Source organism: Amyelois transitella, chromosome 15 (genome assembly GCF_032362555.1).
Source record: "Amyelois transitella isolate CPQ chromosome 15, ilAmyTran1.1, whole genome shotgun sequence".
NCBI lineage: Eukaryota > Metazoa > Arthropoda > Insecta > Lepidoptera > Pyralidae > Amyelois > Amyelois transitella.
The window spans coordinates 4,663,727-4,676,412 of NC_083518.1; the positions used below are offsets into that span (position 1 = coordinate 4,663,727).

The 12,686-nt window shown below is 34.2% G+C and overlaps 1 protein-coding gene across 3 annotated transcripts in view; it reads left to right on the top strand.

Moving 5' to 3' along the window:
• Positions 1-12,686, top strand: part of LOC106136321 (protein PALS1) — a 96,199-nt gene that overhangs the window by 33,965 nt on the left and 49,548 nt on the right. The window lies entirely within an intron of this gene.

The following is a 12,686-nucleotide window of genomic DNA, read 5'->3' on the forward strand; positions in this document are numbered from 1 at the left end:
GCTACGTCACGCGAGCTGTACATAAATTTTATCAACTCTTATCTGTGGTAAAACAATTAGTCAGTTTGTATCGTACTTACCTGCCAGTGAACGTGTATTATGTTTTTTAAAATAAAGTAATTTGAAATTAGAATTGCTTTAAAAAATTGTGTAAGCCTTGTATACCTTCTTTATGTGAGTGCTTTTTTTCGGCCAGTGATATTATTTTACGGATATTTTATGAAGGTAAGGCATTATAATATGAATGTCGAATGTCAATGCTGTGGAAAACAAATATTGAATCTATGTTTGTGTATTTGAAGGGCATTATAGGAAGGCGAATGGATAGCGAGAAATTGTTTGTCTGGCTTCTCTTAGGATCCAATTAGAGGATACTAATCAAGTTTACTTAAAAACAAACTCATAACAGTGTTAAATTGATACTGTATCAGAATTGGTATAATTGATTTTATTGTTTGTGTTCAGCCATTTATTGTAATCGGATGAGCGGCGATAAACTATATTGATATTTCATTTCAATGTAATTAAATTAATATTGTAGCGAGTTCAATGTGGAAATTAATTTGTGTTTAACAGAAATAATATTCTACCGATGAAATAAATAGTAGATGCTTCGAAATCAGAGATGAATTTAATCATAATATATTATTGTTATTAAGTGAAAAAGCCGAATATGCGTTTCAATTATTAAAATTACATTTATGAATACTACGGTATTACACAATTAAACTAGATATTTCAGAAGATTTATACACTCACAATGCCGTTAAATCATTTAATAATAAGTACTAGAAGTGTGGACAAATACACATATGGAGCTAGGCTTACATTTTAGAAATTATGGTATTTCACCAAGGATGCTATATTAAAAAAAAAAACAATTTAATTCCTAGGCCAACCAATCGTTTATTTACATTTGACAAACAAATTATTCGAATATTTTTCAGACTTGTCATTACAAACTAATTACGCGATTACATATCTACATACACATGAGTCAGCCTATTATTATCAAAATGTAATCAACCTTATCAATCAGCTGATAACAGAAAGAGATGTCAATATCTTCTCTCTTTGTCACACATAGGCGCGTGCGGATGTGTTGTCGTCACGGTGGTGGTCTAATGATGTGTTTCCGGCTAAACCTGAATTGCTATTTTAGTGGACCTGTTCAGTCTAAATGGCTTTTTAGGTGAAATTTAAAAAGCAAGAGTACGATGTTTGCTTTGTTTCATACTAATTGCAATCTATACTAACTTATTAATTATATTTAAACATATTATATGATATAAATTCTATTATTAAGCCAAATAGCTGAGCGTGGCCATTCAGTCTTTTCAAAACTGTTGGTTCGTCTACCCCGCAAGGGATATAGACGTGAACATATGTATGTATGTATTATATGATCGAATTTGATAAGCTCAAACTGAAAACTAAAATGAGAGAGAGAGACTAAAACAACTACGCAAGGTGTGGTAGGTACTAGTGATGCAACGGATATTCGCATTCGCATTCGCATTCGCGAATATCCGCATATTTTTCAATATTCGCATTCGCATTCGCGAAAATTATGCGAATATTTAGCGAATGTTTTTAATAATCAAAAAGGAAATTATTATATGCATGCATATGAAATAATAATACAATAGATAACACTTAGATATTTTTATTAAGTCATACTTCTACATTCTAAATTAAAGTCTCATTTATGAAAAAAAGAACTTCAGAGATCTTATCAAATCTAACATTAATCAGCCTTGTTATAACTATGTAAGGTTTGCATTCATTTAGTAGTATATTACTGCTTTATTACCATTTTTAAGTAAAGTTTACAACTTCTATTTACTAAAAAACTTAACAATTACTTAAAACAAAATTATTAAACTTTAAATATCTAATGTATTAAGTAAAACCTTTGGCTTTAAATGTATATTTTTTCATTCCGTCATAATGAATGAAATATAGACTAAAAAAACAAAACAATCAATACTTAACTATTTGTAAATAAACACGACAGAGTTGAGAGGAATGAATTGTGGTCAGCACTTTCTATGCATGGGGTGAGCAGTCTCTTAATACGAGCACTGAAATCCTTATATGAGGATTCGAGTGCCTGTGTCAGGATAAACGGAGCGCACACTGAGTGGTTTAAGATTGAGAAAGGCGTTAGGCAAGGATGTGTTGCGTCACCGTGGCTGTTCAACCTATTTATGGATAGCTGTTTGACAGATTTGAAAGAGTCTAAAAGTGGATTAAGGATGAATGAGTTACTCGTCAAATGTCTGCTCTATGCCGACGATCAGGTTATACTGGCGTCATCAGAGGAGGAGTTACAGGAGATGGTAAACTGTATGCATGAAGCTTTAAAAGAGAAAGGAATGAAAGTGAACGTAAGTAAAACTAAAACACTGGTTTTTGAAATGGAGAAAGAAATGACAGCATGTAATATTTTGATTGGAGGAGAAAAAGTGGAGCAAGTGAAAGAGTTTGTATATCTAGGATCAAAGTTTACATCAGATGGCAAGTATGATAGTGATATTGAAAGGAGAGTGAACGCGGGGAACATGGTGAATGGAGCTTTGCATGCCTTTATGAGCAGTCAGAAACTATCCAAAAAGGCTCGACTGGCTGTGCACAGGGGCGTGTTGGTCCCGACATTAATGTATGGGAGTGAAAGTTGGGTATGGCAAAAGAAGCATGAAAGCAGAATAAATGCAGTGGAAATGAGAGCGTTAAGGAGTATGATGGGTGTGAAATTGAGTGACAGGATAAGGAACAGCGTGATAAGGGAATGTTGTGATGTGAAAGAAGATGTAGTTACAGGAATAGAAAAGGGTATGTTAAGATGGTTCGGTCATGTGGAGAGGATGAATGAAAGCAGGTTGACTAAGCAGATATACAAGGAGAGTGTGGAGGGAAAGGTCGGAGTGGGAAGACCTAGACGAACGTATCTTGATCAAATTAAGGACGTCCTGGTAAAGGGTCAGGTCAAAAGTACCCGAAACCGCCGAGCTTGTATGAAGAGAGTTATGAATGTGGACGAAGCGAAAGAAGTATGCAGAGATCGTGGCAAGTGGAAAGAGGTAGTCTCTGCCTACCCCTCCGGGAAAGAGGCGTGATTTTATGTATGTATGTATATGTATGTAAATAAACCTTTTTTCAAAAACAAAATTATAATTATTTTTATTTTAAACTAAAGTTTCTAATACTTGTTATGTTAACATTTGGTTTTAATTGCAAGTTATTTATCTATAGTAATTAAGTATAAGTAAGTAAGAAGGTATAAAAATATAGTTTTTCTGATAACATGTTGACTATTTAATTATTAAATTTGTTGTAATTTTTTATTCTTAATAATTAAATTGAAGAAATGGAATGTTAAATTTTAAAAATAAAAGTTTGGAGGCTCTTTCTCCGTGAAGCCTGTTTCGGTGAGGTGTGTAGAGTAGTCCAGCTCCACTAAAAACTCTTTCACTGGGGACACTTGTGGGCGGAGTTACCAAATATTTTCTGGCTATTGGTGAAAGAATGCCATATTTGTTGCTATTTACTTTCCACCAAAGAAGTGGGTCTTCTTCATTTTCAATACGTTTATCCAAAACATATTCATTAATATTTTTTTTTATTAATACTTCTAATGGATTTGGAATATCATTATGTAGTTCTTCCTCGCTTTCACTTGAGTCCATCATCATTTTCATAGTTTCTTTTAATGTCACAGATTTTTCTGAAAGAATGGTGCTGGAGCCCAAGTTTTCATTATCCTGATTCCTTATTTTAGGACGCTTTGGCTTGGAACATGACGGCAAACTTAAGTCCTCATCTCCAAGTGAATCTACAATATTTTTTATAACTTGATGTTTTGTTGAAAGATTTTTGAAGAATTTCGTTTTATATCTAGGATCAATAAATGTTGCTGTAGCAAATAATATGTCGTTTTCTAAGTGTGAAAATCTGTGTCTCATTTCTTGTTTTAAAACAAGTATACTGTTCTTAATGCACTCGTCAGATGCATCATATTCATCAATAACCTTTTCCAGAGTGGCTAATAACGGAATCACAGATGATATGGAAACATTAGCTGCACTTAGTTCTCGAGTTATTTCTTCAAAAGGTTGAAGCAATGTAATCAATTTTTCCACAAGTATCCATTCTTCTGAAGTTAATTGTGAAATTTTGTTGCTGGTAGAAGCATAAAGGCACAGCGAATCTTTGTTTTTCAAAATGCGTTCTAGCATGTAAAATGTACTATTCCACCTCGTAACACACTCTTGGATTATCTTCAGCTTTGGTTGATTAAGCTTTTCTTGCAGATTAACAAGTTCATCTTGAGCTACATTAGAGTGGTGAAAATGTGTTGCTATCTTTTTACATTTGTTAATGGCTGCAATGATAGATTCTTGTGACTTAAGCCCTTCTTTAACAACAAGTTGGATTTGGTGCGATAAACAATCAATGTTTTTAATGCTTAATATAGAAATACCTTTTTTCATGTTAGTGCCACCATCTCTAACAATACATAATACGTTTTCTTTAGGAATTCCCCATGATGACAACATAGTTTCTAACTTTGCCGCTATATTTTCTCCTGTATGTCTCCCATCATTGAATACTTCTGCTTTCAATACAATCATTCTACGTTCAAAATTACTAGTAATTCCGTGACAAGTGAAACTTACCAGCGACACTCCGGAGCAAGAGTCAGACCAGATATCAGTTGTTAATGCTAATTTTTCAAATGATTTGATTAATTCCAGAATTTTATCTTTTACTTTGCCGTATAATTTCTCACAAATGAAGGAAGTAAAATATTGCCGACTTTTTAAATTATATGAAGGGCATACTTGGTTAATTAATCTCACAAATCCAAGACATTCCACAAAACTAAATGGTAAGTCCTCCAGTGCGATCATTTCGCCAATCAAATTATCCAGCACCAAAGACTTGGTGTTGTTGTTATCCCACTTTTTATTTTTTTCAACGCAATCACTCAAACACATTTGCTTAAGGTCACTTTTAGTACATTGTCGCGAAGAGGACGCCAAAGAATTAATTTTAGCAGCACTTTGCTTTTCATGCTCTCTTTTTTTCAATTCTTCATATTCATTTTTGTGTTTAGCTTCCAGGTGATTTCTCATAGCACTAGTGGTCCTGCCTTTGCGAGAGTACTTTTTATCACACAACTTGCAATTAACATTTTCAGCATCACATATTGTAAAATAAGTCCAAACTTCGCTGATTTGTGATTTACTCATGTTTTTATGCCACTTTGTCCCTCAAATATCAGTTAAATTTGAAAAATAACATAAAACTAACCTCGAAACAAAACAAAACTTTTAGAATGAACTTTCTGTGACTAAATTCATTCAATTAACCAATATCGGCTCGGCTATGTTCAATTTAAACATGGGCGACACTAAACGTCAAAACTGTCAAAAATTATAAGCGCGCTTTTTTGAAATTTTAGAATATTCGCATTCGCATTCGCATTCGCGAATGTTGAAGATAAATATTCGCATTCGCATTCGCATTCGCGAATGTGAAAAATTCAACATTCGTTACATCACTAGTAGGTACCTATGTTGCCGAGAGGGGTAATATAACAACCAATACTACGAATTTTATTAGTAATTTTTTTTTATTTATCGTTTGAACTATTAAATAATTATACAATAACTCCGAGCACTATTATTTCGATTTCGGAAATAATCAGAAAAAATAAAGATGAGATAGGCGGCGAACAAACGGCCACAATATATATGTTTTTTCCTAGTGAGTTTGTCGGATTTTCGAAGTGGTGAAACTTAAGTTACGTCGGCCAAGTGAGCCAGTTTCACAAGCAATTGCCTCGTTTAATCAGCCCCTATGACATTCTGCTTTCGCGGGTCTCTTTCATATGACGAAAAAGTGTAGTTAACTAGAACATAATAAGTATATTTTCCGTAGGTAAGCTTGTATTTAGAGGTATCATGTGGACAATCCCTATTTTTTTCCTCTTCCAATACTTTATCATACTTTACATCAAACTTCTCGTGCGTGTGGGTTTAGGATATTCTTGAAACTGATCACTACATATATTCAAAAGTTTTAGTGTTGGAAAGAGGATTTCCTGAAAAAGATTTAATTCTATAAATGTTACCTATGTGAAGCCGTGGACGCTCGTTTGAAATAAAACCAACTACATATCAATAATATCCTTCAACAGGTCAAATGTAAAAAGACTCAAAGCCCTTTTTTGCTAACACTGCAGTTGATCTACCTACACAAAGGTTTGTCCCCAATAAATTTAAACGGTAAGTACCATATAAAAATTGAGAACGGTTCGGAAACATAGGAAATTGGACCTTTTCATATTTGTGAGTGATGCTAGGTTTTAGGATCACAATATCCGAAGCATAACATTTGCCTGGCTAAGGTGGAGGCCAAACGAACACAATAATTCACTGTTTTGTTGATGAAATATGTATTAGGTTAGTACATGACTTTATTCTTGGCATAGTTGAATTAGAAAAATGTTCTATTGGAACTAAATAAAAAGAATCACGAAAGGACTTTTTTGTTGGTTTCTAAAATTATATGAATAAAAAGAAATTAAAATGAAAAGTCTAAATCACACATGTGATCCTCCATAGATACCGATGCCAATACAAAACCCAATGCAGTCTAAACATAGAGCATTTTGCGTAACCTAAATTTTGCATGTGTGGCTTCACCCTTATTTTCCGCCTGTTCAGCTTTATTTCGATCAGATGCAAACTGGCCTCAAAGGAACTTAAACACCGAAGCATGTTTATTGTTTTACATCGTGTATTATGAGCTACCAATAAAAAAACATGAAAAATCAAAGTATAACCACAGAATAAGCAATGTACCTACCCATGGTTGAATTCTTTAGCATCTTGATACTTTCTAATGGATTTAAACTTAATAACTTAGATGTAAACTTGTGGAAAAAGAAACTGAAATATTTAGCTAACCCGTAAATAGGTCAAACGCGGTAATGGTTCCCTGCCTAGCAGCTTTATATTTTCAATTACTTAATCAGAAAGATAGGAAAAATATTTACTCAAGGATCCTTATAGGTGTGCCATATAAAATTCATCGCAATTTGATAGATTGAGCCGAGCGGCGTCGGGTGTATTATAAGGAAAAGTGGCGAATAAATAAAGGGCACGTGGGTTTCTTAGCCACTTCCTTTTGCAAGTTTTATCATCAAATGGATTGATCAATTCACTTTCATGACAATGTAATGTGTCTGAGAACAAAAGAAAACGGAGTGGATCAAAATGGGATTGGTTCTGATTTGGCTATAAAAAGGAAGGTTTGACAGCTAATTCATCATCGTAAGAACAATTTTCAATAGGTCTTGTCTGAAATGGAATATTTTACTCTAAAAACATCTCACAAGATATGGCAGAAGATGATTTTAGTAGGTACAATAACGTAATCATCGAGAAAATATGTATTTACCTTTAAGTACCTATTTATTCTAAAAAATGTCGATATTACGATTATGTATAGTAATAAAGATTAGCTGTTATCCGCCGCTTTGCCCGCTAAACAGAAGAATGATATGTATCAGTTCAAAATGTTAATTTTTCAGAAAGTAAAATGGACTTTCCATTTCCTTCTCTCTCATCTTTGCATGTTCCCGGTTGCACCCTCCACAGAAGTGTATCGGGGCCCGGGGTCCGCCTTCTCCGTCTTTTCATTGCTTTGGAAGTCCCTTTGAATTGGTAAAAAGAGTCATAGCGTACGTGCAGTTGTGAACAAAACTTAGAAACCCGTGTCATTTAATTTTAAATTATATGTAGGTACCATAAATTGTACAACAGAAATATCGTCAGGAATAAATCTGAAATATAAATAATATTGGAACTGGCCAATATAGGGCGTTTATAACGATAGTGAAGCGAAAACAATGTTTTGTCATTTTTGGGTAATCAGATTGGTGAATATACCCCATATATATTACATATTACAGAACAAAAATAAAAGCTTAAAACTATCATTTAGAAAGTCGAAAATAGCATGTAAGTCAGCCTACTTGCCAAGCGATTAAATAGATTCTGCAAATATAAGCTGTGAGAAGTTCAAACATGGGTCCTCGTGTGCGTGGGCGGACACACAATGGCTATTGTAGTATGATGGGTCGTAACTGTGACACTGGGTTTATAACATACCTACCATTTCATGTATCGGCACTCGGATTAATTTGGAATCTCGAAGTGAACCCAGTCTTTTCTTTGATGACTATCTTACTTTTTGTTTGGGGTCAATATCCTCGAGCTCTTGTCAGTTGACATCCCACTAACTAGACTAAAGAAGTGGAAATGATTAATCCCGATTTCTATGCATTCGCTTCGTTTCCACTTAAAGCAGTAAATCTATTTTTCTTTTCGTTTTTTTCTTTAGGTATTTTTATAATTGGCCAATTTTAATTTTGAGGCCCTTTCGTGATGTGTTTTCTTTTCGTGAGTATAAATGTTTGAGGAACAGTCCATTTCGGGGTCAAACACTATCTTTTTCAATGTATGTATATCCAAACTGCTCATGTACCGAAGGGAAAGGCTAATAAACTTGGGATTCTTGTAGGCTAGCAAACTGTCACTATCTTCGTTTCAATGCCATTCAGCTGAACGTGGTTTTGGGTGTCTCCAAAACCTTTTCAGGAAAACTTAACACAATTGTATCATGGTAAAATCTGCACTAAAAGAACGTGCCTATTCCCTAAGTAGCTCTTACGACATCCATTATGTATACTTAAGTTTTATAAATCAACAATCTATAATCAACAAACGTAACGTAATAGACGTGTCTCTACGATGCTGATAAAATAGCATGAAAAGCAGAATAGGGTCTTCTATTTACGTCGGCAGCTTCCGCGCGTCGGATGTGTTGCTCTATATTGTGTACGGTGCCTGGCACACTTACAAGTCTCTATGATATTATTGTAATTCATATCGGCTGAGATACATAAATAAATAAATAGGGCCGAATTAAAAACAGAATCATCAACAAACAGATCGCACAAATTGAGCTTGTTCTAAAATATGCTCAAAGATGTGCTCTGCTTTCAGGATCCCATATGTTACTTTCCAAATTATTTTTCTGTATATAAAGGTAATTTACATGATATGCTATCATGTCTGTGTTACATGTAGGTATGCCGATACTTCGTTTTGCACTTGATATGCTGCTATAGAAGATTCCCTTGTTCCTAATATCTCTAAATTATGATTCGATAGAGACAGAGCCAACAGTCTTGAAAATACTGAAAGGCGGCGTTCAGCTGTATGGTTTACTGATGGAATTGAGATTCAAATAGTGACAGGTTGCTAGCCTATCGCTTACCAGAAGAATCCCAAATGTTTTAAATAAATACATATTTTATAAAACTGTAGTCTCCCTCTTACCGTAATAGCACCTGAGGGAGCGCCGTGCCATGAATGGGCCGATTATAGACACACTGCCTGTTCCAAGGCAGGTGGTACAGGTAGCAATTGTGTCCCCTGACCCATTTAAAGCGAGCCATGCTTTGTCCCACATATGTGTGTGACAGTTTGCTACAATATTTGTTGGAAACAATGGGAGTATTTGATTTTAAAATTATTCGTCAACTAGAGGCCGCCCGCGACTTCGTCCGCATGGAAACCCTATCAATCCCGCGGGAACTCTGGGATAAAAAGTAGCCTATGTGTTATTCTGGGTCTTCAGCAACCTACATACCAAATTTCATGGTAATCGGTTCAGTAGTTTTTGCGTGAAAGAGTAACAAACATCCATACATCCATACAAACTTTCGCCTTTATAATAGTAGTAGGATTAAGGCTTTTAGTAATTTGACCCTTAAAGATACAAGGCAACAAAACAGATATTTACCTACTTATGAAAATGAGGATGAAAAAGGATACTTTTAATATTCATTGTGATCGACTAAGGTATTCTTGTACATATTACATACATATTATATGGAATTGGAATTACTCGTAAAATAGTGACAGGTTGATAGCCCATCGCTTACAAGAAGAATTCCAAGTTCATTATTGCCTTGCCTTTCCCATAGTCGCCATCCATGATACATATAGATTTGGTAGGTACATATTCTTTGAAGAAAATAATTTTCTATCATGAAATTTATGACTCCACCACTCAGTGTTAGGTTTAGTCTTCGTCTTATGTTTTGCGTAATACGGGTATCCTATTCGTTTGTGTAGATAACCAGTTATGTGTGATTACCACATTTGCATGTGATCTTTTACTTGTTTCATACATATTCAATGGCAAGGCAAGTATGCATTGCAAATCACGTGAGGAATCGTTTAAATTATCTACGTATTTTGTGCTTACAGAGTTAGATTTATAGGCAATTCTATCACAGTTATCTACAGAGATATTGTTTATCAACACTGTCTTTAGTTCCATCCGAAAAAGAAATCTAATGCTGTAATCTACATTTTAGTATATTCGAGCAGTATTATTTGATGTAAAACACTATTTATTTTATCTTAAATGCTGCTTTCCCAAATTAATGAAAAATCCATGTAAATAATTTTCAAAAACTACCCGTTACAAACGGAGACTCGTCATAGATTTACTATTCCTTTGAATAGATGTTTCCCTGGTCTATTTATTTACCCAGACGGACGTAAGCAAGCATGCATAAGTGGCATCGTCCTCTAGATCTATAGATCAAGGTATTAAGCCGTGTCTTTGTACCCTTGAAACCTTTATATCCAAAGGGTCTGACATATACTTAGAAGTTTAAGCACACTTAATCCTTGATTTGAAACATATTACAAACAACTTCTTTACGCTCAACAATGTATATTTAATATAATAAATATTGCTATGGAACATTTTTGAGGTTTACTTAACTCATTAAAACTTCAGTCGTCTTACCTTTTTATCTTATTACGAAGTATTACGGTCACTTCGCAATGGCTGAAACTTTCACAAAAATATATATATATATTTTTGGGGCGGAAAGGCAAACCGTATTTTTATGTGGAGTGTGAGTTACATAGCAGTTGAGTGGGTAATTCGGGCCGACCTGCCCCACACTAAGTTCATACGTGACACCGCCCAACTCGTGATCGTAATGGTCGGGATTTTATTTTTCGTCTAAATTCGTCGTAGGCCTGTATTGTGTGGTGCAAGTTTATTAAATCATTTCTGATGCTTCCTTGTGCTTGTGTGGGTTATTGGACTTTTGATAATAATCCACACAAGTATCAAACCTGTATGTAATGTATTTTACGATTCTATTAGCACATTGTGTTAAATTTAAGACCTGTTGGGACAATGGGACTGACATGTCTTACAGACAAAAGTCCCTTATTTAAATAAAGATTAAAAAAATACACTATTAATTATAAAAAAAAATTAAGTAAGTTTCAATTTTTACAAACAATGTGAAATGCTTTTTTGTTTGCGACAGTCACAAAAATACCACTAGACCGATTATTATAAATTTTGTAAAGAAATAATAAATTCAAGAAGTAGGTTTGAAAACTTGGCTACTTCTTAGCTTATATATGTACCTTATATTTATATGAGAAGAGCCAACTGCTACTACTTCGAGATCCGCTGCAACGAATTTTTTCGCTTCATCTCTTAAGTTGTAATCCCTACTTCTAGGGCTCTTGCAGTTCATACCCTAGGCTATTCTTGAAGCTGAAATAGGGCGCGCAATAAACGTAAGCGCTCGATTCACTGCCAGTTGGGGAACATAGATTATATAAAATATCCTATATGCTATGAGAAGTGCACATGATGATTAATTGTTGCCACTGTGGTGTTTTTTGGTAATTAAGAAATGTTAACAATCTGAATACTTATCTTTTTCTGGTTAACATTACTTATTTTGTTTTGTTTTTTTCTCTGCAAATAACTATATCCAATGTAATTTAGACTTGACTCTTTACGTTAACGTTTTTTGCTCGCCGTAAAAGCGTCCGTGTGAAACTTACAGAGACAAATTTTAAAATTCATCCTATTAACAAAAGTTTATGAAATTGGAATAAAATTAAAATTAAATTCCAAATATGCGGTATATTTGTATAACGCAATGTTAAAATAACTCACTCCGATAAATTATATCACCCATGTGCATATGGCTGGGAACAGTAAAAATATATTTGAAATTACACTCGTCCGTTGCATAAGGCGTTGCAGTCATGTGTGCGTGACGTCACGGTTGGTGCGTCTGTCTGTCCGTCTTCCATCGGATGCGTTTCCCCTCAGCCAATGTCTAGTCTAAAATTGATAATAATCTTATTTAAAGTTGAGAAATCGTCACTAGTTGGTTGATTGTAAGAGATTATTTTAAGGCGATTCTCTACCTACAAAAATATCTATATTCTTGGTGAATTTATTACAGTTCAAAATGCTTACCATTATTTATTGTGTTTTTGACCCAAAGGGATTTGGTGTAAGCCAGCCAGCTAACATTTTTATTGTCCAATAGCCTTAATTAAAAAATAAAAGTGAAATCAGAAAGACAATAAAATTTATTTTAAATAAACAATAAAAAGTCAATATTTTACATCGTTTCCAATTTGTTACAATTGTTCGAATATTTTGCAATTTTTCGCGGAATGCTCGGTTTTCATAAAAGCGGACGCAGAAATTTCTACGAAATACGTCACTCGTGAGAATAAAGCGAACATTTTATTTAACGAGCG